Genomic DNA, 27,300 nt, shown 5'->3' with positions numbered 1-27,300 from the left:
AGTTTTCTGTAGCGTTTTTATCATGAATGGGTGTTGTATTTTGTCGAATGCCTTTTCTGCATCTATTGAGATGATCATATGGTTTTTGTCCTTGACTCTGTTAATATAGTGCATTACATTTATTGATTTACAAATGTTGAACCATCCTTGCATCCCCAGGATAAATCCGACTTGGTCAGGGTGTATGATCTTCTTGATGACCCTCTGTATTCTGTTTGCCAGTATCTTGTTGAGGATTTTTGCATCTGTGTTCATTAGGTAGATTGTCCTGTAGTTCTCTTTTTGGGTTGGGTCTTTCCCTGGTTTTGGAATCAAAGTCACACTTGCTTCTAGGAATGAGTTTGAAAACCTTGCTTCCCTTTCAATTTCCTTGATGAGTTTAAAGAGTAATGGCATTAGTTCTTCTTTAAATGTCTTGTAGAATTCAGCAATGAAGCCATCAGGACCTGGGCTTTTCTTTGTTGGTAAATTTTGTATTACATTTTCAATTTCATTCATTGTAGTTGGGGTGTTTAGAATTTCTATATCTTCTTCATTTAACTTTAGCAATTCCTATGTATCTAGGAATCTGTCCATTTCTTCTGTGTTTTCCATTTTATTAGAGTACAGGTTCTCGAAGTAGGTATTGATGATACTCTGGATTTCTGCTGGTTCTGTTGTGACTTCCCCTTTTTTGTTCTTAATTGCATGGATTTGAGTCTTTTCTTTCCTTTTTTTGATAAGGTTGGCTAAAGGTTTATCAATTTTCTTTGTTCTTTCAAAAAACCAACTCTTTGATTAATTTTTTGTATCATTCTCTTAGTCTCCATTTCATTGTTCTACTCAGATCTTTATAATTTCTTTTCTTGTATGAGTTTTGGGTTTGTCCTGCTCTTCTGTTTCTAGAAGCTTGAGGTTCAGCATCAGGTTGTTTAATTGGGCTCGCTCTGTTTTCCTAATGTGTGAGTATTCACTGCTATGAATTTCCCTCATAAGACTGCTTTCATTGTGTCCCATAGATTCTGATATGTTGTATTGTCATTGTCATTTAATTGAAGGAATTGTCTGATTTCTTCTTTAATTTCCTCTGTGACTCATTCGTTGTTCAGGTAGGTGTTATTCAATTTCCAGGTGTTTGTGAGAGTTTTGCAGTTTCTCATGTTATTGATCTCCAATTTTATTGCACTATGGTCTGATAATATACAGGGGGTAATTTCAATTCTTTTACATTGACTTAGACATGTGCTATGAGCTAGCATGTGGTCTATTTTGGAGAAGGACCTATGACCATGCACACTTTAAAAAAAATAAATGGTCTAAACAAGTATAACACTTGATGTCTACTACACGCATAGATGGTAAGAAGTCTGTGTGGCCCATCAGACCAGTCTACTCACCTGAACAGTACAGCAGGGATCAACAGGACGACTGAGAGGTTAAAGGCAAGAACAAGCAGGGCTTTCCTATGTTCCAGAGTGTTATTTCATGTGAATGATTGTATTTCCTTTTGTTGACCTTATCTACTACATTATTTCTGTGTTATTATTATCGAAGAAAAAAGTACAAAATTTTATTAAGAAAAATGAATGTATGCATTATTTGTCTAAAGTACATTTAAGGAAATATTGGCTCAATACATATGAAATTGTCATTGTCATTTTTGTGAGTCAAAAATAACTGAATATCGACAATTTCATGTGGCTCAACCTAATAAAATCTACCATTGTTATATACTATAATATACATAATACATCTTGATCATTTGGATTTACTCATTCTGGTTAGAGTTGGATAAATTTTTCTCCCTTATTTTTTAATTATCAATAATTATTTGTAACAAAAATATTTACTTTTATCAAATAAATTTAATTTTATTTGGTGCCGAGAACATTTAATGCAGTCATTTTAAAAAGAAATTGTCAAACTCCAAAGAAATGTTTTTAAAGTAATGAAAGAGCAACAGAATGGCAATGATCTCAAAGCCTAAGGTTGATAAACTAATTTAACCTATAATATTTTTAATGCTCTGACCAATCTCTCAGCCAACTTTTTTTTTTTTTTTTGTATTTGGGGATTTTCCACAGTTATACATTCATGCTGTAGATTTCCCTGATACCTGGGAGCTTGAAGTCCCAGGAAAGATGAAGGCCATGTAGATAATAATAATAGCAATGGCAGCTAACACTTAAATAGTATGCAGCGTTCCACGTGCTTTACATATATTAACTAATTTAATCTGTTATGTTTATTTCTTGGAAGTTCATACAAAATTGTCCAGAGTTAGCTTACCGAGCTTTTAGAAAATGGAAGTTTTAGTTTTCAGTGATATCAAGTCAGGAGGTTGGGAGTAAAATTAGAAATGTTAGTTTGTAGAGTTGTAGTCAAATATTGGAGGAGAGTACACTAAGGATCCAATCCAGGTCCCATCCAGCTTACAGATATGAAACAAAACCTCAAAGACAGTGAACAGATCTAGAATCTAATAGTAAGTAGATCATCCTGTTCTGCTGAAATAAAATTTCTTTCCAGAATCACCTCTCTTTTTGATTTTTGTTTACACAGTAAGTCTGGTCTTACTAGGTTTGGCTTACGCATTTCTATAGGTATAGAAAGAATGGTAATAGACCACATAGGTATTTTTTTAATTTGCTATGCTAGAACTTTTCATAAGGAATCTCAGATTAAACTTTTAAAGCCTCTGGAGACTAGGTAGACTACTTCTGAGCCAAGTGAAGAATTTGCCATAAGATTTTGCCAGATGTACAGGTGACCACTTGTAATACCTACAGATTTGAATGAATTCCTCTCTTCTCAAGAGTCCCAAGGTGTGCTGCATTTCCTGGGTTTGCCAGAAATGGACATCTTTACTCAATTGTAAGACTAGGAAAACTGTAAGCCAGGTACAAAGCTGGTATCCCATGAAGACTTTGTAAACATTGGATTCATATCTGGTCATATCTGATTCCATGCATATAATTCTCACATGTGCTATTCCATTCAAAGCCTTGGTGGTATGATCAGTAGTTCCACTTCTGTCTTACTATAAGAAAAACAGATTCATAGTGAACTTATACAAACAACTGTATTGCCATGAAAATAACACTACCCAGTAAGAGTATCCATACTTTGGAGGTAATAGGCAAAGACAAAAATGTTTCATCTTGCTTACAAAAGTATAATCTACCAACTTGTATAAGGTATAGTTAGCTTACAAAAAATTAGGGAAAAGTTTCCTTAAATCTGGAAAACAACACAATAATTAACCAGCAGTATTTTGAACAAAAATTGCATGCACATCAATTCACTCTGTCCTACATATATAAATCTTGTTCTGCTTGATTTTATATTGGCAGTTTAGTGGATTGGCTTCTGAACATCTAATACAAGTTTATTTGACAAGACATTTGGTTGTTTCTGTGACATAAAACAAATATAATAACTGGACAATTCCTTATCAACACATTTCTAAGAATTTTATACAATTTCTGTAATACTTTACCTTAGTAACATATGCCCATTCAAATATAAATAAAGCTAAATCATCAATTTTTCATTTAATAGTTTCCATGTAATTTAACATATCAAATAATTACTGTAACATCTAATTAGTAACATCTAATTAATGCAAAAAAACTTATAGGATTTGATTTGGAGAAGTCTGTCAAAATGTCAAAAGGTTAAACACTTGAGTATATGTATATAGGGCCACAGGTCACTATGAAATAATACTTAACCATTTAATCAAAGTGACAAAAATTTAAAAGATATGAAAGTTTGCACAGCTATGTATTTTAAAAGAAAATTCATAGTTCTTTACATAGTGAGAAGACTTAAGTTTTCTTAAGCATAAACAGTCCCCAACTTATAATGGTCCAATTTAGAATTTTTTAACCTTACAATAGTGTGAAAGTATATTTTCAATAGTGTTCAAAAATTTATTTTTAACTAAAGAACATCCAAATAAGAAAGGAGGTAAAATTATCCCTGTTTGCAAACAGCATGATTTTATATACAGAAAAACCTAAAGTTATAACTGATGACTAATTCACTAAGGAGTAGGATACAGAATCGACATGCAAAAATTAGCAGTTTCTTTAATATACCAGTATTGAACTCTGAAAAGGAAATCTAGAAAGCAATCTCATTCCCAGTAGCCACAAAACTCAAATATCTAGGAATAAATTTAACCAAGGAAGTGAATGATCCATACAGTGAAAATTACAGAACACTGATGAAAGAAATTGAAGAAGACACTAACAGATGGAAAAAAATCCTATGTTCATGAATTGAAAAAAGTACTATTGTTAAAATGTCCATACTACCCAAAACAATCTATAGATTAAATGCAGGTGTTTTTTTTTTTTCTTTTGGTATGGGGGATCGAACTCGGGTCCTTGCGCTTGCAAGGCAGGTGGCGGAACCACTGAGCTAAATCCTCGGCCCCTAAATGCAGTTTCTATCAAAATACCAATGACATTCTTCACAGATGTAGACTATTTGTATGAAACTGCTAAAATTTGTATGAAACTACAAAAGACCCTTAATAGTTCAAGTAATCCTAAGCAAACATAATGGTGGTGGTATTATAATACCTGACTTCAAAATGTACTGCAAAGCTATAATAATCAAAACATGATATTAACATAAAAACAGTCATATACATCAATAAAATGGAATAGAAAATCCAGATACAAATCCACGTATTTACAGACAAAGGGCAATTTTGAAGAAAGGAAGTGTTTTCAACAAATGATGCTGAGAAGACTATATCCATATGTAGAAGAAACTAGATCTCTCTCTCTGACCATATGCAAAAACCAACTCAAAATGGACCAAAGACTTACATGTAAGACCTGAAACTACACGTAAGACATGAAACTGCCAGAGCAAAACAGGGGAAATGCATCATGACACTGAACTAGACAGGGATTTTATTTTTGTGAGGCAGGCATGGTGCTACTGAGCTAAATCCCAGGCGGGGGTTTTATTTTTAGGAGAACTCAAAAGCACAAACTAAACAAAGGGCAGAAATTAACAAATAGGATTATATAAAGCTAAGTAGTTGTACAGCAAAAGAAACAATCAAAAGAGAGAAAAGAGCTTATAGGAAAGAATATTTTGAACTATTCATTTGAAAAAGAATTATTATCCAGAATATAAAGAACTCAAACACAACAGCAAATAATAATTTTTAAATGGGCTAATAAAACAAATAGACTTTTCTCAAAAGAAGATGTGGCCAACATCACTAATATAAAAAAAAAAATGCTCATTACTTGTGTTAATTACTTTTCTCTCGTTGCTGAGACAAAATACCTGACACCCAAAGTTAGAGGGGAAGGGGTTTATTCGGCTTACAGTTTGTAGGGGTTTCAGTTGCAGAGGTTTTAGTAGACTGCTCTAAGATAGGGATGGCAAACAGGCATTGCACAGGAAAAACAACATGGCACATACAAAGTAGCAAAAACAACAAGGGCTTTAACAGACTATGGGGATGAGGGCGGTGCTAAATCAATCACTCCTGTATAATGGTTTAGTAATCACACACCCTTAATCCCAGCATCATACGCTCAGATTCAGCCTATGACCACATGAGGCTTTAGAGGGATATCTAGACACAAACTATAACATTAGTAATCATCAGGGAATGCAAATCAAAAACAGTCAGGTATCACCTCATTCTAATGAAAATAGCCACCACTATCAAAAAGACAAAAGATAACCAGCACTGGCAAAGATATAGAGAAAAAAAGAACCCTTACACTACTGATCAAAATGTGAATTAATGTAACCATTATGGAAAACTGTACAGTCTCCTCAGAAAACTAGAAATAGAACTGCAGTATGATACAGCAATCCCCCTAGTGGCTGTATATCTAAAGGAAATGAAATCAGTATGTCAGTGAAACATCTACGACACACGTATTCATTGCAACACTATTCACAATAGCCAAAATGTGGGATCAACCTAGGTGTTCACTGACAGATGGATTAAAAAATGTGGCTCGTATTTTCCAGCCATAAAAAACAAGTTCTGTTATTTGTGGCTATATGGCCAAATTTGGAGGACATTCAGTTAAGTAAGGTTAGGCACAAAAAACAATTACTGCATGTGCTCACTTATATGTGGAACTTGATCTCAAAGAAATAGAGAATAGAATCATTGTTTACTAGAACCTGGGAAAGATATAGTGGATGAGAAGAGATAGAGTATGGTTAATGGGAAAGAGGTGAGGTTGGATAGAAGGAAAAACTCCAAATGTTCTTTAGTACAGTAGGATAATTGTGGTTGATAGCAAATAATTGAGTATTTCTAAATATGTAGTGGAGAAGATTTTGAATGTTTCCAACACAAAGAAATGGTAAATGTCTAAGATTATAAATATGCCAATTTTACTGATCTGATCATTATACGTCGTGTATATATATGTGTGTGTGTGTGTGTGTGTGTGTGTGTATTGAAATATCACATTGTACTCCATAAATGACATGCAATAATTATGTGGTAATTAAAATTAAAATGTATTTTAAATATTTATTAAATGAATAAATTAATGTATTTTTAAAAGCCTTAGATCTTTTAATATTGAAAAGATTTGTTTTTTAAATACACATGTTCCCTGGCTTATGATTATCCAACTTGCTGTATTTTGACTCTGTGATAATGTGCATACCCATACAATCATTGTGTTTTTTACATGGGTATAATATTCTATGAATTACACGATATATTTAACACTTTGTTATAAAATAGGATTTGTGTTAGTCAGCTTTTTCCAGTTGTAGACTAATGTAAGTATTCTGAGCACATTTGAGGTAAACGAGGCTAAACTATGAAATTTGGTTGGTCTGGTGTATTGAATGCATTTTTTTTTACTGAATACTACTTCAACTTACAACAGGTTTATCAGAACATAACCCCAATATCGATCAGCATGTATAATTAAAGATATGATAAAACCTTGAAAACTTTTTTGCTTTTAGTAGAAAAAAAAAATCAATTCTAGCTGTGTATCAGCATGTTATTGAGCCTTTTAAAAAGAACAGCTTTTAAGGGCCAGGGATTTAGCTCAGTGGTTCCACCTCCTGCCTCACAAGGGAAAGGTCCCGAGTTCAGTCTCTGGTACCAAAAAAGACAAAAACACCTTTTAAACAAATCCATCCAATTTCAGCAATTTGACTACACATAAAATTTCTTTCATGTAAACTTTTTAAGTCTTTTTTATATCCATTCAGCTTTTCCTCCACTCTTCCTCTTTTTCAGTCTGGAACAACCAGCCATGTTACTTTAGTATAAAATTACTCCCTTTTTCCCTCGATAAAAGCACATTCTTTATACCTTTTATACTTTTCCTTCTTAAAAATGCATCTTACTTTCCTGGCCTACTATGCATTCAAATTTGTTTCCCTTTACTTTATTATTTGTTACAGTTTTTATTGTACATGCAATGGTTATGGTTGTTAACTATCAGCAACCTTTCTTTTATAAAGATAACTAAGTCTAAAATTGTGAATTGTCTGTCACATTGGCATTCTGTGTATCTAGACTAGCAATTTTATTAACATTTTCTCACACTTCATACAGGCATGTGCTTTCTTGTACTGCTTTTTTATGTGGCAGAAAGAACATTTCTTTACAAACTCAAATATCTTTAGCTTTTCTACACCATAGGAAAACAAGATAACTAAACTACATAAACTTAATATTATATTTAGTAATAGTTGTAATAGTTATCTTACTTAGAAATTTAATAGATACTCGATAGATCCCTATTATTTAGCTTAATGTTTCAAAATAGCAAAGAAAGTTAGAAACTTTTTATACAGACATAAAACATGATTATTGTTGAAAAGTCTAGTCATAAATTTTCATCTGGTCAGTTTGTTGGTTTTTTTTTTTTTTGGTACCGGGGATCGAACTCCGGTCCTGTGCCTGCAAGGCAGGCAACAGAACCACTGAGCTAAATCTCTGGCCCTGTTCTGTTTGTTTTTAACAACTATGTTTGAACTGCTGAGGAAAATTTCACTACACGTTAAACAAAGCTTGCTGTCAACTCGTGTGTGTGTGTGTGCATGTGTGTGTGTTTGGGTATGTGTGTGTGTGCGTGTTTGGGGTGTGTGTGTATGTGTGTTCATGTGTGCATGTTTGGGTGTGTGTGTGTGCCTGTGTGCGTGTTTGGGTGTGTGTGTGTGCGTGTTTGGGTGTGTGTGTGTGCATGTGTGTGTTTGGGTGTGTGTGTGTGTGTGTGGTTCTACATTATCCTTAGCAAAATTATGCCAACAAGAAAAAAAAAAAAAAGAAATGAGCAGAGGTAACAGAGAAGATAGTCATCAGAACTTTGAGGAGAGAAGTTTCAGTAGCCTAAAAAGTTCCCTTAGAAGCAGGATCATTTGACCTCACAAAAAGCCAGGGGGAATAAAATCGGAATTACAATGTCATAAATGTGGGGGGACTATTATAGAAGTCACACCATTGGAGGGAGGTTTTACATTGTAGGAGGGAGATGGGCTCAATTCTGACTCCAACAAAGATGAGGGATTTATAACCAGAGCCAGAGATGGGTTGAGAATGTCAGCATATGTACAGTCACTACCGTTTCCCTAAGAGTAAGGGAGATTCTGTCTAAACCAACTTGGTAGGATTACTGAAGAAGGCAAACAGGAGGATGATAGCACTCTGAGGAATTTGATCAGATATCTCGCATATAGGATGTTATGATTTAAACAAATTCTCCCTCTCCCAAAAGTCTTATGGATTCAGCTGAAGATGATTGGATTATGATAATTCTAATCTTATCAGAACATTAATCCATTGGTGCAATCATGATTTGATGGCATTATCAGAAGGTGATGTAACCTTGTAAGGTGGTGGGGCCTAGCTGAAGGAAGAGGATCATGTAGGTGAAACTCTGAAGATTGTATCTTATCCCCCAGCTCCTTCCTTTCTGGCTCACTTTCCCTCTCTGCTTCTTGGCTGCCATGAGGTAAGCAGCTTTCCTCTGCTATACCCTTCACCACGATATTCTGATTCATCACAGACCCAAAGCAATGAAACCAGGCTGCCATGAACTGAAACCTTGAGCCAAAGTAAATCTTTTCACCTCTGAATTGTTTATGTAAGATATTTTGTCCCCGTGATGGAAAGATAACAGGATTTTCACTAAACTGATCCATCAGGATAATTGCTAAAACTGGGCCAAAGAGGCAAAGTAATTAGTCTAAAGACAGAGCCCAAGATTAGAACCTAGACAGAAAAAAGATTCAGAGGAGCCTAACTGAAATTTGGTCAAATGGACTATTTCAATAATAATTTACCTAATTTACAGATAATTACAGGTACCTAATTTTACAGGTAATTTTTGTCTAATCTCCATTTTCTAGACCAACCTGCATCCTGCTGTTAGATTAATATAAGTAAATCATCACTTTAATCCTCTTACTACCTTGCTCATGTTCCCTTCATTGGTGTACATAATCCACTGTCAGCAAAGGTTGTAAAACAAGCAGCCAGTAAGAGCTTATAGTATAGTTGATGAAAAGTTCATTCATAACTTCTCACTGCAAGCACAAAATTTCTTTGAACTTTTGTGTGACACTTTAAAAATTTACAAAAGATTTACTTCCCACTCCAAAATATATCTGTTTAATATAAAAGTAATGTTTTAAGGTAGGTATCACTTAAATTACTTAAATTGAATTCTTCAAATTTTTAAATAAAATTGATCGTTCAGGGAGATACTTCATTTGATCAAGTTTTCTGTTGCTGACTGAGATACACATAGACTGTTTGTAGAGCCCAGACATGCAGAACAGAATTTATGTAACTTTGCTTCGTATTTAAGACCCACAATTATCTAGCTCCAATCCAACCTTCCCATTTTATGATTTGCTGTCTCCCTGCATTAATCTTCTAATAAATAATTTACTGTCCAGTTATTTACCACATTCTCAGTATGTACAGCACCTTCTGAAGATGTCTTGTACTGTACACCACACGTCTTTGCTTTTGTCCTTTCTCCTTACCTTTCTCCACGTTAAAATGCAAATCCTTCCAGACTGACTTTTCCTGACAATGTATAGGCTATATTTTTATATTTGCAAGACTAAATCTTGCACACAGAAATTTTAAAGAAGAGTTTAACATCCAGAGCAGTATATAGAGTAGATTTGGTTATATAATGTGAAAATAGTTTTGTGTTGAAAATTTCTGAGTATTCTAATGCTATCTTATATTTTCTGTTTGCTACCAAATTAATGAACATTTGGGAATTTTTCAAAGCAATAATATTACCTTGCAATTCTTGAAATAGACCCATACAGTGACTCAAGTTGAAGTATAATCATATTTTACATGGGCTGGGGATTTAGCTCAGTGGTTTTGCCACCTGCTGTGAAAGAGCAAGGACGTGAGTTCGATCCCTGGTACCAAAAAAAAAAAGGAAAATATACCATACTTTACATTTTAATTATAGGAATGCTATAATAAATTTTCCAAAGTGAGATTTCATTTTGTTTAGTTTTGTTTTGCTGTACTGGGGATTAAACTCAAGGCCTCACATGTGCTAAACAAGTGAACTTCCACCAAGCTACATCACTAGCCCCAAACTGAGATGTTAATGGGAATTTTATAACAGAAGAGCACTATGGTCAGCATAATTTATGGAAATATACTGGACTGAACTGAGTTTTGCAAAAATGCATTGCATTTTTCTAAGAGTGTATTGTTCCACACAAAATCATTTGGTAAATGCTGGTCTACATTATTCCAAATAATCATAGGTATTTAAATTGTGTTTAATCATGTACATAAGTTTCCTAGGGCTATTTTTGTGGGACCTATATTGGTCCCTCAGTTGCATGATCCTAGGAAAGTAGACTCACTCAAACCTCTACTAAATTGTCTACGTGTTTCTCCCACTACTCTTCACTGTACTTGTAATACATCTATCAATCAGTCACAAAAACCTGGAATATGACTATTTTAAGGCATCTGTAGCACTTTTTTTTTTTACTTTCATGCTTTTTTTAACCTTTTTTGTTTCATCTTTTTCTTCTTTTCTGAAGCTTCCTACAACCTCCCATAGGAATTAGACTATTCCTTGTTTGTTTTTTGTGAGCTATGAAAATATGGACTAAAGTTGCTTGAATGTAAATTAGCTAATGCAAGCTTTTAGCTTCATTTATTATGTTCAAGTCTAAAGTAGAATGATGTTAGCAGTCAGTGCATATAACTTACTCCTCCACTTAAGTTCCTTGAAGACCTAACCTGTATATCATTCACTTTTCTGTATCCTGTTGTGCCTAGCGCTACTTTAGGGTCTTAATGTATGCTCAAATGTTTGGAAATCTAAATTATTTTCTCAAAGTTGTTCATTTTTTTGAAATTTGACCTCACAGTTTACAATTTTATAGTTGTGACTCTTGGTTTTTTTCCTCATTTAAGAATTAATTGTAGGGAAGGAGACAGCATACAAAACTTACATAACTGGATTATTATGATGCTTTTGAGGAGTACTTTGTTACCTGCAACTTATTTCATGGGTACTGCCTTTTCACAAAATATTTATGGAAGTCCTCTTGTTTCACACTATTGAATAATACACATAAATTGCATAAGAATTCTGAAAGCAACTAACTGTCATCTAAAGTTAATTTTGTGAGTCAAAGCTATATATATACCTTTTTCTGTCAGAAAAAACAAAAGCTACTAGTAAGATCAATTACAAAAAAAGAAATTCAAAAAATATTTTGAATAATTCCTGCATTTTTGAGCTTGGTTTATGGTCTTCAAAGACAACCATTTTGAAAGAAACTGATTAAAAGTATATTTATTAAAATATCACTCTTAGTTTGGCATGGTGATGCATGTTTGTAGTCCTAGTACTTGGGAGGCTGAGGCAAGAAGATCACCTTGAGTTTGAGGCCAGCCTGGACTACATAGTGAGTTCAGGGCCAGGCTGAACTATATAGCAAGACCCTGTCTCAAAAAGCAAAAAATAAAAAAATGAAATCACTCTCTTCATAGTCTCAGTTTACAACTCTGGAAAATTTTATTATTTTCCTTGACTTATAATCAGTCTAATGGTATTGTGAATTGGCATTAAACTTTTTTTTTTTTTGTACTGGGGATCGAACTCTGGACCTTGTTCTTGTGAAGCAGGTGCTGGAACCACTGAGCTAAATCCTCGGCCCATGGCGTTAAACTTTTACCAATGACCCTGATGCTATAACTTATTTTTAATTAGAGAATATCATCTTTGTTCCATTATTTCTTTTGTTAAAATGCCATGATAAGTGAGCATAGTGGCACATGCTTATAAAGCCCAGCACTAAGGAGGCTGAGGCAGGAGGATTGCCACAAATTCGAGGTTGGCCTGAGCTACATACTAAGTTCAAGGTCAGCCTCAACTACATAACAAGATCCTGTCTCAAAAAAAAAAAAAAAAGCCTAAACTAAAATGGAAAGAAAATTAAATGCCATGATAGCTAAATTTCTCATCATGACAAAATGTGCACATTCATGTTGTGATGATTTTCACATAGCTGTGTCCATTGCTGTTGTCAGGTAGTGACGATAGAGGGTAAAATCGAAAATCAACCTCATTACCTCATTATCTGATCCCTTAACTACAGGAGCCTAATTTGGAAACAGGATATAACAGATGGAGCAAATGCTGTAAAACAACATTTATTTCAGCTACACTTATTCAGCTTCAGAGAAATGAAATAGGAGTTATGTTGAGCGAAGTTTACCACTCCTTTAGCCAGAAAGAAAAGAATTAACATCAAATTAATCCTATGGACATAAAGAGAGGGATCTACTTAAGAAGACAAAGTCTGTAAGCTTATTTAGAATATTCATTAAAGTCCCATTTTTATTCTGACTGCAAAGTATTTTATTTTGTAAGTTTATAGCATCAGGTTTTATATGGACAGGTTAAGTTTTTGCCATTTCCCTTTAAATAGTGTTTTACTGATAAATAAACAAGTGTACCGCTCCAGACTTTACTAATTAAGCCTGATAAAATTCACTTGAAAGTAATTAGTATACAATACATATATTCAAAAGGTTACAAGCAGATTTATGGAGCATAAATATCAAAGGGTAAAAAACAGAGATTTGGGGGAACTAGTCCAACACTTTATATTTAATGGATCAAGAAGCCAAATGAGCTATTATCAGATACATAACCTAAAATGACTTGCACACTTGCATAATCTTACATTTTTACACAAAATATATTTTTACAAATAAAATTGTTTTAGTTACTTTTTTCATTGCTGAGACAAAACAGCCAGCCCCCAAAGTTAAAGGAGGAAAGGTTTATTTTAGCTTACAGTTTGTAGAAGTTTTAGTTGATAGTTAGCTGGCTCCAAGGTAGGGTGGCATGGCAGAGGAGCATTGCAGAGGAGAAACAGTTCATGGGAAAGCAGGGCAGGCAGAAAGCAGCAAAGTAGGAAAGCAACAAGCCACCACAGCAGCCCTCTTTCTGTCCCTTACATTCTCTCCAGTCTACATGCCCTCAGAGCGGGTAGCATTCACACCCAGGGTGACCTTCCCATTATCCACACCCAGAACTATCCCAAACCAATCAGTGGACTAATTTAGTAATCACACACCCTTAATCCTAGCATCATACACTTAACCCCAGCATCACACATTCTAGATCCAATCACCTCTGAAAAGCCCCACCTGTGACTGCATGAGGCTTTGGGGAGGGAAGCATCTAGACACAAGCCAAAACAAATATGTAATACCCCCAGACTTTTAAAGAGGGTACTTTGATTTGTATAGAAATTAGTTATAACTATTAAAAGATAGTTTTCTTTGTGAAGAAGTTGCTTGTGCTATTAAAAACTATAATGACAGTAAACATTTGCATACTGCTTTAACACGTTCCCACTGGCTTGAACCACTAGATTGTACATGCACGACTGTACCTTCAAGCAGCTTGTACACTGGTGATACAAATGATATAGTCATCCATGGAACAGTCATGCATGTACCAGCAGTGGTTCAAAACACTCAGCAGTGAGGCATTTAAATAACAGCCCCTTCATGAGCCTCTTAAGTTTACCAGATGTTTTTATATTTAGGATGTCAGTTGATACTAAAAACATTTGAGATAATACCTGTAAGTTAGGTTAAGAGTTAAGACTCCTCTGGTTGTAAGGACGAACTCTTTTCTAACTCAACCACTGCATGTGCCTTTCCAGCTACGTGCTCCTCACTGATTTAGGTCAAAGAGGACCTGTTGGTTCATAGGATGGAATGGTATTCAGATAGACTAATTTGAGGCTCTTTTGTTCTGGATTGGCTCCATTTCAGCTCCATGCTTGGTAGCCCCCACAGTTTTGCAGGTACTGACCCTGATTTGTTTAAGTACCTATCCCTGGACCTATTACTATGATCAGAGAGAGAGGCAGGAGCTGTCCAAAGACAACTCTGTATATTGTTCCCAAAAGTAGCATGTAGGAAAAAAACAAATATCCATTTCAGCGAGTATTATCAGCTCCACTTTCCAGAGGACAAAATGGATACTCAGAGGCTAAGTGACCTACCCAAATCTAGGTCTTTTAATTACAAATCCTGTTCTAGATTGTGTTAAAGGAAAATATAAGCAGCATTGGTTAAAAAAAGAGAGAGAGAAGTAGTTCCTGGTATGACATTTATTTCTAACCTACATTTTGAAGTAGAATCAGACATAAATGTTTTGAGTCTGACCTCTGTGGGATCGTTGAACAAGACATTTGTGGAAAATGATGTTTTGTAGGGGTCGAAAGATGTGTAGTAAACTTACTCTGCAAATTCAAAGTAAGTGATCCTGGAAATCAATAGTTAGGAATTTTGGAATACTAAGTTAAAATAGTCAGCATATACTATATTAAATACTTACTATGTCTCAGGCATTTTGCTCAGCATCCAGCATGTATCATTTAACACTCACAAGGTCCTTATAAAATGAGTACTTTAAGGAAACTTAAGCAAAAACATGTGTAATATCTTGTTCCACTGGGCAGAGGAAGAAAAGTGAAGGCAAAAAAGGGATAGAAGGGGAGGGTGGATGTAATCAAATCACAATATATGCATGTATGGAAATAAAATCCATTAATTTGTACAATTAATATGCATTATTATAGTCAAAAAATCTTGTCCCAAATTATACAGTGATAGCTGAGATTTGAATCTTACAATGCCTGTTTTTCAAATGCACCACACTTAGGGATTTATAAATGTCTACTACATTATGTTACTGACATGTGATTGATATTATGATGGCGTGTAAATGATCATTTCCAGTGGCAGTATTGGTTTACATTTTCACCAGCAATGTAGAGAGGTTTTTTTCCTACAACCTTGCCAGCATTTGTTTTTGAGTCCATGATCATAGCCGTTTTTACTGGAGTAAGATGAAATGTCAGTGTTGTTTTAATTTGCATTTCTCTAATGACAAAGATGCTGAACATTTTTTTCATGTACTTACTGACCATTTGTACTTCTTTTGAGAAGTGTCTATTTCAATTGCACATTTTTTAATGTGGTCTTTTGAGTGGGCCTAATTTTTTTAATTCTTCGTATGTACTAGATATTAGTCCTCTGTACAAGAAGTAGCTACCAAAAATATTTTCCGATTCTGTGGGTTATCTCTTCACTCTGATGGTTGTTCTCTTTGTTGTGCAAAAGTTTTTTAATTTGACATAATCCCATTTGTTAATTCTTCGTATTGTTTTTTGTGCAGTTGGGGTTCTGTTCAGAAGTCTTTGCCTAAGCCTATGTATATGGCTATGCTTTTCCTACTTTTATCTTCCAGCAGGTTGTTTCTGTTCTAGTATTTAGATCTTTAATTCATTTTTATTTTTTTGTACATGCTAAAAGATATGGGTCTAGGTTCAATCTTCTACATGTGGATAGCCAGTATTCCCAGCACCATTTGGTAAAGAAGCTATCTTTCTTTCCTCTTATATGTTTTTGGCCACTTTGTCAAAGATGAGATAGTTGAATGTGTGTTCAGTTGTTTTTGTATACTCTATTCTGTTCCATTGATCCAGTATTATATATTATATTTTGTGCCAGTATTATATGTTCTAGATATTAATCATCTATCCAAGAAATAATTTTTTGAATTCTTCATATGTACTAGATATTAGTCCTCTGTCCAAGATGTAGCTACCAAAAATATTTTCCCATTCTGTATGTTGTCTCTTCACACTGTTGGTTGTTTCCTCTGCTGTGCAGAACCTTTTTAATTTGTTATGATCCTGTTTGTTGATTCTTGATGTTATTTCTTGTGCAATTGGTGTTCTGTTCAGAAAGTCCTTGCCTACACCAATGTTTTCAAGAGTTTTACCTGTTTTTATCCCCTAACAGATGCAGTGCTCCTATTTAATATCTAGATCTTTGATTCAATTTGATTTGCTTTTAGAACAAAGTGGAAGATGTTAATCTACATTCATCCTTCACATGGATAACCATTTGTTCCAACATCATTTGTAAAAAAAGGGTATCTTTATGTTTTGGGCCCTTTATAAAAAAATCAAGTGGCCGAATGTGATTGAGGGTGTTTCTACATTCTTTGTCCTGTTACTCAACGTATCTATTTTTGTGCCATTTCCAGGCTGTTTTTATCACTATAGCTTTGTATTGTTTTGTGTTTTGGGGGTTTTTTGGGGTTTTTTTTTTTATACTGGGGATCGAACTCGGGACCTTGCACTTGCAAAGCAGGTGGTATAACCACTGAGCTAAACCCTCAGCCCAACTATAGCTTTGTAGGGTAACTTGAAATCCAGAATTCTAATGCCTTCTGCTTTGCTGTTTTTGCTCAAGGTTGGCTATTCTGAGTCTCTTCAGGTTCCATATAATTTTTAGGATTGTTGTTCTAGTTCTGTGAAGAATTTTCTCTAAAACTTTTATGCATCCCTCCATTGTCTTTTAACTTCCAATGTTGAAAAATTGAAAAATACTCTTAATTTTTGTTTTATCTATTTTTTTCTTTCTGGAAGCTTTTAGTATTTCCTGCCTCAGAGTTTTGATATTTTATTAGGATATGCTTTGTTACAGATCTCTTTTCATTCATCTATTTAAGTATCAGGGAGTCTCTTCTCTCTCTCCCTCTCTCTCTCTCTCTGCTCTTTCTTTTCTTTCTTTCTCTCCCTCTCCCCCCCCCTTTCTTTCTTTCCTCCCTTCCTTTCCCTTCCCTTCCCTTTCTTTCTTTCTTTTCTTCTGATAATACTGGGGATTTTATCCAGGGCCTTCACACTGAGCTACATCTCCAGCCTATTTTATTCTTTGAGAGAGGGTCTCCCTAACATGCTAGGTTGCCCAAGTTGGGCTTGGTCTTGCAATTCTCCCACCTCAGCTTCCCAGAGTTCTAGAATTATAGGTGTGTGCCACCATACTCAGCTTCAGTGAGCCATTTTAGTCTAGAAATTTATGTTTTTTAGTTCAAAAAATTTTTCATCAATTATTTTTCCTGTTTTCTCTGTTCTCTCTTTGTTATTTGTATGTTGGGCCTACTATGCCAATCTTTTTATTATTCTTTCTTCTCTGTGTTCATGCTCTCAATCTGTAACTTGTGACTTGCACTTCTTTTTGTAAATGAATCTGTTCTTGTTTTGTGGTTGCAGTTATTTATCACCTTGGAGATCTTTATATATATATTGATATAAATATATATATATGGCATGATTACCTTCCTTGTAATAAATAGCTTTAGATTTGGATTGTTCTTGTTTTTCTAGGACCTTGAGATGAATCACTAGATTATTTACTTGAGCTTGCTCTGTTTTTCTGATGTGGGCATTCAGTGTTATAAACTTCCCTCCTAGAACTGCTTTCATTGTATCCCATAAGTTACAGTATGTTGTACTGGAATTATCATTTGATTATAGGAACTGTCTAATTTCTTCTTTATCCATCTGTGACCCGTTGATTATTGTTTAATTTCCAGGTGTTTGCATAGTTCATGTAGTTTCTTTTGCCATTAATTTCTAGTATTATTGCACTATAATCTCATACACAGGATAATTTCAGTTCTTTTCAGTTCACTTAAGCATGCTTAAGTATGTGTTCTATTTTGGAGAAAATCCCTTTGCTGCTGAGAAAAATGTGTATACTGTTCTTGTTGGGTGAAACATTCTGTAGATATCTATTAGGTCCCTTTGTTCAAAGGTTTGATGCAACTCTGACTTTTTTTGTTGTTTTTTTTCTTTTTGTCTAGTTGATCTGTCCACTTGTAACAGTGGGTTTTGAGGTCCCCCATTACAACTGGTGTTTATCTGATTGTTCATGTCCATTATTATTTGTTTTCTGATGTTAGTTGTGCCAGTATTTGAAGCATATATATTTATAATTTTTATCTCTTCCTTTGAATCACTTCCTTAAACAATATGTAGTGACCTTCTTTGTCTCTTCTGATCAGTCTTGGCTTGAAATCCACATTGTCTGAAATTAAGATTGCGACTCCTGCTTTTTTCCAGGTTTTCATTGCATGAAATACTCTTTTGCATCCTTTGATATTTAGTCATCTGTTTCTTTTTTTTCCCCCATTAAGTTTATTGGTACATTTTAGGTATACAATACAGTTACATTCATCATTGGGATCTTGTACCATTACATGAGTATCTTGGTTCATCTGTTTCTTAAGATGCTAATTTTCATGGAAAATTCTTATTTCTCCATCAACTGTAAAAGATAGTTTTGCAGGATATAGCAATCTGAGTTGGAAAGTTATTTTGTTCTAGGGCTTGAAACACTTGGAGTTGTCCTGTCTTTTATAGTTTGTATAGCCAAGTGTAGTGGTACATGCCTGTAATCTCACCACTCAGTAGGCTGAGGAAGGAGGCTCCTTGGAAGTTCAAGGCCAGCCTGAACTACATAGCTAGACTCTGTCTCAAAAAAAGCCAAAAAAAAATTTATAATTATAATTTTTTAAAAAGCTTTATTGAGGAATCTGCTGTAGTTCTAATGGGCTTATCTTTATAAGTGATTTCTTGCTTTTCTCTACCAGCTTTTAAGATTCTGTCCTTGTGTTGAACCTCTGGAATTTTGACTATCATGTCTTATAGGGAAGTCATGGCTATTTTGGGTTCTATGTGTCTCACTTTTTTGTATGTTAAATTCTTTTCCCATATTTAGAATATTTTCTGTCATTTCTGTAAACAGGGTTTTTTTTATGCCATTTGTGCTATCTTCTGATTTTTCACCAATTCCAGTTAATCATTGATTAAACTTTGCCTCATTTAGCAGCTGTTGGATCCATTTTTCATATTTTCCTATTGTTTTTAAGGTACCTCTGAGTATAAAATCACCTGTATCATCCCTGTCTTCTAGATCTGACACTCTGTCTTCACACTGGTCACTTCTGCTCCCCATGCTTTCAGTAGAATTTTTAACCTCCTGAATTTCTGTTTAGCTCCTTTTCGTGAACTCTAATTCTTTGCTAAACCAGTAATTTATGTTTTGAATCATTAGGTTTAGTTCAACTAGCTTATTATTAGTGTCTTCAGTAAACTCACTGATTGTTTTGTTTATTAAGTCCATTATACATAAATCGTCTTTGAGCTTGCAGAGTAGCGTATCCATCTCTTTTGGGGGGGGGATTATGTTCTCTTTTTATCATTTTTTATGGTTCAGCTGCTTGGCTTTCAATTTCTTTCCCATCAGTGCTTCGTGGATCATCTTTGAGCAAGTTTGGAGTTTTCAAAGGCATTTTGTGGCCTTTTTTTCTCATGTTTATATTGAATTTTTTTTGTACTGAGGGATGTAGTTTGATTATAATGGAAAGGCTTTGTTACTAATTTGGAGATCTCTTTAGTTAGCATCTGCTTTGCAGTGATACACTCGGCACATGGCTACCTATAGGCCTTTGCTTCTGTCTCAAGTTCTGACCACCTGCATTAATTTGGGGAGAGGAGGACGAATATAATTGACATAGAACCCAGTTCACCACAAGTGAACCACAGCATTGTTAGTGACATGAAGACAAACTAGGTATTGGCATTAAGTAAAACCCAGTTAATAGCAGCAATTATGCCACCCTTGCAGTAGCAACAAAATCATCAGCAATAATAGATAGAGTTAAAGAAAAACAAGATATTGACATCCAATAAGAAGCTATTAAAGCTAATATTGTACCAGTCTTAATAATAGAAAAGAGAACTGTAATTATAATATATACAGAGAAGTAGGTTCATCTAGGAGGGTTCCTTCCAGTGTACTGAATCCCTATACTACAGCACAGGCTCTGTTTAAATAAAGCTTTCTTTGGTGTCCTGTTTAAAAAAATAATAATAGGCAGTTATGGTGGCATTCATCTATAATTCCATCATTTGGGAGCCTGAAGCATGAGGATTGCTGAAAACTCAAGGCCAGTATGGACTACATAGTGAATTGAAGGCCAACCTGAACTACATGACAAGACCCACTCTCAATAGATGAAAGAGAAATATATATATATATATATGTTAATTGACACAAAGAAACCAAATATTGATGTATAGTACATACCTATGCAATATATCAACTATATCACCTTTAACAATAGAAAAGAATTCAATAATAACAGAATCACCTGAGTGTCTAAAGATTAATAAATCTTTTTTTTTTAAGATTAATAAATCTTAATACTTGTAGAGATGGAGGGGTTGGGGAATAGGAAAATGGCACTGGTTCAAGGCCAGTCTGAACTATATAACAAGACCCTGTCTCACAAAACCAAAAGAAAGAAAAAGATGTTAAAAGGACAAAAAAGTTACACCACAAGATGAAGAATACTGTATGGCAGATAGTAAATATATAAAAATTATATTGCCACTTTAAATTATTAAATCTGTTAACAAACATGAAAATGAAGAGTAAAATACTACTATAGTAGTCAGTGATAATATTCTGAAGGAGGAAGATATTCTTGTTCTGTTGTTTTTGAGTTTTTATATTGTTGGTGTTTTTTGTTTTTGTTTTTATTTTTTTGAAACGGTCTCGCCATTAGTCTAGGCTGGCATTGAACTTACTATGTAGGCCAGGCTGGCCTGGAACTCACAATGATCATTCTGCCTCAGCTTTGCAAGTGCTGGCTTTATAGACAAGCATCATCATGTCCAGCTTCTCTGGTTCTATGGCAAAGACATAGAAATTTTTTTTAAAAACCAACTAACATTATCAAATAATATCAAATTTGAAAGTTAGTCTTTAAATAAATGTGGTGCCCATGTTATTTCTGTTACAGAGAGAAGAGGTATTCCCTTATTGAGACTTGTAAAGTCATAGAGTGTCTGGAGATTTACTGCCTCCATTACGCTGCTGGATCTCACGACACTTGTTATGTTTTCATTATTTTCTCTGCAGAAGGTAGGAACTGGGTTTTCTCTCCACAGATTTTTCATATGATTATAGTTTTCTTGCCTGTGGACTTAATCAAATCTGGAAGGTATCCGATATCAATAATTTAAAGTACCACATGTTTTCAAGTATTTAAGGTACCTAAACATGTCATATAGAAAAACAAATTTCTACTCTAAAATTTATACATTTTCACTGGAAAGAAAGAAAGAAAAAAATACAGTAACCCTATCACCTTGAAATACTGCTTTTCATACTTTCTGGTATTCTTTCATTAATTTATTAGTAGGTATATTGATTATAATACATGCCTCTATATGATTATATTACTTATGGATAGAAACAATAGCATATAAATGCTTTTTGGCTGCTCTGCTTCCTTAACTTGGCAATATATTGTGGCATTTTTCATATCAGTAAATATCATCCAAATCACTATTTTTAATGGTTATATAATATTCTACCTTGATTATAGCATATATTATGTAACTGCTTTCCTATTGAATATATTAGATGTTTATAAGTTTTCCCTATGATAAACATGACTTCATAGAGCATCCTCATACATACATCTTTGTTCTGAGAATTTTTAAAAACACTTTCCAAAAGTAAACATTGTAAAACCTTAATTCTTAAGTATGCTTCCTGATGAAAAGGGTATGGCATATAACAAGGAAATACTATTATTCATCATCTTTGAGATGTATATTATAAGGGTATAATAGTGTGACCGGGTTCTGGCGTACTGGGGACTCCTTCAAGAGGTGATTTCTAGGTTCTTTCTGTCCTGAACAAAGAATTGGTCAAGGCAAACACAAAAGGTAGTGAGTTTTACATTTATTAAAGGTAGGAAAAGAAACATGCTATATAGAGCTAGTGTGGGGCAATTAAAAGTAGGAAAAGAAATGCACTCTCTAGGGTGAAAGCAAACCACTGTGAGCTACTGACTGGAAAACCACTGGCAGCCATCTTTTATATCTCCCACTCCTCAGACTGATGTCAGATTGAGGTCACCCTATCAAAGACCCGCTTGAGTTCTCAAGAGAAGAATTAGAGATAACACTTTCTGATTGGTCCCAGGTGCAGGGCTTGGCTGCCTGTTTCCTGGATCTCTTTGATTGACAGGTCATACCCACTTCCCCAGCCAGCTGGCCACACCCTAATTTCCTACCTCTGTAGTATACCAAGATCTTAGAAATCAAACTTACTGGACCAAAAGAATCCTTTCTTATAAATAACATCTGTCTTTGGGATCCTGTTTGGAAGGAACGAGAAGATGGGAAACTACTTTCCATCAATTTTGCCATGAACCTAAAACTGCTCTGAAAAATGAACATGATTTTAAAAGAAAACAAGCAAAGGAGAAAAATTTTAAAGGAGAAACATTTTAAATACCAATGCATAAATTTATATTTAACACTAAATTTAGATCATATACATACATGCACACACAAATATCTGTTGACATCCTATTGCACACTTTTGAAAATGCTACCTTACGATACAGTCTTCTTAAAAGTACAGTTTTTTACTTACGATTTTCCTTGTCTCCTTTCTACATATTTTTATTTATTCTATCCTACCTTATTCCCACACACCAGACATTTATCCCTTATTCTTAAGGGATGTGGAAAGGCTGAGGGTCCATCTTCTTATGACTGCTTTAGACTGAGGAGGGGCATTGATTCTGCCTAGCCTGTGATCAAAAGTCTCACCCTGACTAATCTAAAGGAAACAAAGGAAGATGGGCTTTGTTGTTTCATATTTTGTTTGAATGTTTTGTTTTTATTTTGTGTGCTTTATCTTTCCACATAAGGTTAGTAATGAACCCCCATGTACCTGAGTTTGGCATTAATAATTAAGAACTCATAACTAATTTTGTTTAATTTATACTTCCTATATTATTTTGAAGGAAATCTTAGACATTATATCATTTCATCTGTTAAGATGTCAATGCATACACTGAATCTAGATATAATTGTATCTCACCCATGTTTTACTTCTGCCAGTTTGCCTGGCTGAAATCACTTAAACTGTAACATGTTTATAATATATCAAACATCAGCATTAGCTAAGATTAATGATACTATTTTTAAATTACCCTTACATGAATTTAATTATAAGTTGTGAGTGAAAATGTGTTACTTATCTCTTATATTAAAAGCAAAATGTTTCACCTGCACAAAAAGCCTGTTTCCTTTTTTACTAAACTTGCCTTATTAGAAACTATAACTCTTTTTTTATAGTGTTATGTGAATTTTATTTTTTTAAGGTACTATTCTACATTGTGAGTGAGGTAACTGTACTATACTAAGATGGACTTTCCCAGGTCTTTTGAGTAAAACTCTACATGTACTTTCTCCAGATTCTTATATGTGATAATCAATAAAAAATTGTATTTTACTGTCAACTGAGCAAGCAGTTATTAGAAGATTTGCCTTTAGCTTATCCCCGTTTTTCAGAGACTTGCATGCCTAGATTCATTTTGGCACTTATCAAAATTATTTTGGCTTTTCAAATGATAACTGGATCACGAAAACTATATTACAAACTTCTAAATGTATTGAACTCTCCTCCATTATCACTGTGTTTCATATGCTCTTTAAGATTTTTATATATCTAGTTGCATGTACAGTATAGTCCCTAGGCATTATTGTTATTAGAATATCTTTTTTATAACTGAGTAATGAAAGCCAACATTCAAAACAGATTGACCATTGCTGTAGGTCTTATGGTTTGCTACAGTTGGTATCTAAAGGTACACATGATTTAAACAAAATATGAAGTCATGAAAGCAGAGGAAAGGATGTTCAAAAATGAATTTGCAAGTTTAATTCTAAATAGCAATTGCATTTTTAGCTTGAGGCCCTTCTAGCAGATCCTGAGTAATGATTAGGTGAGATTATAGGCCCCAGGCAAAGCCTGGGGACATTAGTGTTTCTAGCCAGTCATTTACCTTCAAAAAATGGCCCTGGATTGTGAGCTGTTGTTTGAAATACCAGAAGGAATCAAACTTGAATCTTTCACTTTATCCCAAGGGTCATCTTGGCAGTCAAGCTGTAATGGTAAATTAAATGCTTCCAAAACAAAAGGCCTTCATAGATTTTTTCATTTCCTGTTACTTTATTTTATTTTTACTGTTTTGGCATATATATATATTTTTTCATGTATTTACAGAAAGAATTATATATAAAAAATTGTAACTCCAGGAAAGTAATCACTATTGAAAATTGTTTTCAACTATATTAAACTTCTATTCGAGGAAGGTAAGAGTTTTTAAAACAATAAATTTCATCTCTCATTTTTATTGGATTTTCATGGGAAATATATAGTTGAGAAACTTACTATGTGTACTACCCTTGCTAAAAATATTCTTCTAGGCTGATCTGATAAAATTATGAATTGATTAGCATGCATATTTTGAAAGCCCTGAACTCTTGAGTTTCGGTTTCATTATGTATTTTCAGTTATTGAAACCTCGTTTTCAGTTTGTTTTTATAGCTGTTTTCTTTCTTTAATGAACACTTTGTGCCTTAAAGTTGTGGGAATTATGCACCCTTTTGAAAACAGGGAAATAGTTAAATGCCAAGTGGTAAAAGGGAGGAAATTCACAAACTAAAATACTTCCTTAACTCATCCAGTTTATAGAATAATGATGTTAGTAAGAAAATGTAGTATAGTAGTAATCATCTAATAATATAAAGAAGAATAACTAAGCTTTAAATAGAATTTACAATATGCCAAAACTATTCTGATCCTATTCTAACTCATAACTATTATCATCTGAATTTTATAAATGAAGAAGCTAAGGCAATAAGAGATAAATAGATTAAATAGCATGTAGTAAATCTAGGATCAGAAAACTGACCTGAGAATGTAAAAAGAATTTAAGCAGGACATGGTGATTTACACCTCTTATCTCAGCACTCTGGAGGCAGAGACAGGAAGAATTGCTTTGAGTATGAGGCCAGCCAGAGCTACATAGTGAGACCCTGTCTCCAAAAAAAACAAAAAAAACAACAACAAAAACCCCTAGAATTTATATTAAACTCTTTTATTGGTACATTGTAGGTGTACAACACAATTACATTTCTTACTGGGAATTGTACCTTTACATAATGCATCTTGGTTCTTATTTTTTCCCCATTCCTAGCCCTCCATTCACCCCCTCCACCCTTCCCTATTTACAAAGACTTTGTTTCCATTTTTTCCATTCCTCATCGTTTTTCCTTTCCCTTCTTTCCTTTCCCCTGCCCCTCCCACTACCCCTACCCCTTTGGACCTTTTCTTCCTATTTTACATTATCGATTATTCATTCTAATCATTGGTACATTTTAGGTATACAGTATAATGACAATCATCATTGGAAATTTACACCTTTACATAGTCTCTCTTGGTTCTTGTTTTTCACCCTTGCCCAGCCCTCCCTTCAACCCCTCCATTCCTCCCTATTTACAAAGATTTTGTTCCTATTTTTCCATTTTCTCATATTAATCCCATTCCCTTCTATCCTTTCCTCTAGCCCTCCCACTTCCTTCCCCTTTACCCCTTTTCTTCCTATTTCACATTACCTATTTTACATTTAGTCCTTATTTACACTTTCAGTTTCTCACACCAGAGAAACTATTTGGAATTTATTCATGTGTGTCCTATTTATTTCACTTAAGAGTATTGCCTCAGTGTGCATCCACTTAGCTATAAATGTCTCTAATTTCTCATTTTTTATGGCTGAATAGTACTCCATTTTATTAAAAAACCCCACATTTTCTTTAACCAGTCTCCAGTTGATGGGCATTTGGGCTGTTTCCAAGTTGTAGCTATCACAAACTGTGCTGCTATGAACATGGGTACACATATATCACTGTGGTATGATTCTTTTAATTCTTGGGGGAAGATCCCCAGCAGTGAAATAGCAGGGTCAAATGGGACTTCCAGACATAGTACTTTGAGGTTATCTCCATACTGATTTCCACAGTGGTAGCATCAGTCTACACTCCCACCAGCAGTGGAGCAGGGTTCCTCTTTCCCCACAGCCCTGCCAGAATTTGTTATTGGTTGATTTCATGATATCAGCCATTCTTTCTGGAGTGAAGTGGAATCTCATCATTGTTTTCATTTACATCTCTCGAATGACCAGTGATGTTGAACACTTTTTAAAGTATTTATTTGCTATTTCTACTTTTTTGTCTGAGAAATGTCTGTTCATTTCAGATGCCCATTTTTGGATTGGGTCTTTAAATTTGGGAGGTCTGATCTTTTTAAGTTCTTTATAGATTCGAGATAGTAGATCTTTGTCTGAGGAAGAGTAGGTGAAGAGTTTTTCCCACATTGTGGGTTGTCTCTTCACTCTGCTGGTGGTTTCTCTTGCTGTGCAGAAGCCTTTTAATAAGAAGAGATCCCATTTGTTGATTATTTGTGCTAGTTGATGGGCAACTGAGGTTTTGTTCATAAAATCTTTTCCTACACCGATGTCTTCAAGGGTTCTACCTAACCTCTGTTCCAACTGGTTCAGCGTTTCTATTTTAATATTTAGATCTTTAATCCATTTCGATTTTAGTTTAGTGGATGGTGAGAGATACAGGTCTAGTTTTAATCTTTGGCAAGTTGAAGCCCAATTTTTCCAGCACCATTTATTAAAGAGGCTATCTTTCCTCCAGTGAGGGTGTTTGACTCCTTTATTGAAGATGAGATGGCTGAGTGTGTCTGGAGTTGTTTCTGCATCTTCTAATCTGTTCCACTGGTCCTCAAGTCTGTTTCTTTGCCAGTACCATGCTGTTTTTATCACAGTAGCTTTGTAGTAGAGTTGCAGGTTGGGGATTGTGATACCCCCTGCCATGTCTCTGTTACCTAGAATTGCTTTTGCTATTCTGAGTCTCTTCTTGTTCCAAATGAATTTTTGGATTGTTTTCTCAAGGTCTATGAAGTATGCTGCGGGGATCTCAATTGGAATTGCATTAAATCTATATAGCAGTTTTGGAAGTATG

At 34.4% G+C, this 27,300-nt stretch overlaps 1 protein-coding gene across 32 annotated transcripts in view; it reads left to right on the top strand.

Moving 5' to 3' along the window:
* The window catches only part of Mbd5 (methyl-CpG binding domain protein 5), a 437,449-nt gene that overhangs the window by 252,150 nt on the left and 157,999 nt on the right, over positions 1-27,300 (top strand). For 26 of the 32 annotated variants that reach the window (XR_015450821.1, XR_015450822.1, XM_087210018.1 and 23 more), the window contains one exon: positions 21,204-21,325. The exons of 5 other annotated variants lie outside the window; for them this stretch is intronic. The gene's annotated coding sequence lies outside the window, so the exon portion shown is untranslated. Of the gene's footprint in view, positions 1-21,203; positions 21,326-24,493; positions 24,583-27,300 lie in introns of all 32 variants that reach the window. One more of the 32 variants, XM_087210011.1, reaches the window with a different exon arrangement.

This window comes from Heterocephalus glaber, unplaced genomic scaffold, assembly GCF_053883595.1.
Source record: "Heterocephalus glaber isolate CG9 unplaced genomic scaffold, H.glaber_assembly_v1.0 deba00001097, whole genome shotgun sequence".
NCBI lineage: Eukaryota > Metazoa > Chordata > Mammalia > Rodentia > Bathyergidae > Heterocephalus > Heterocephalus glaber.
Note: the sequence above shows the minus strand (reverse complement) of the source record. Positions and strands in the feature narration are given on the sequence as shown.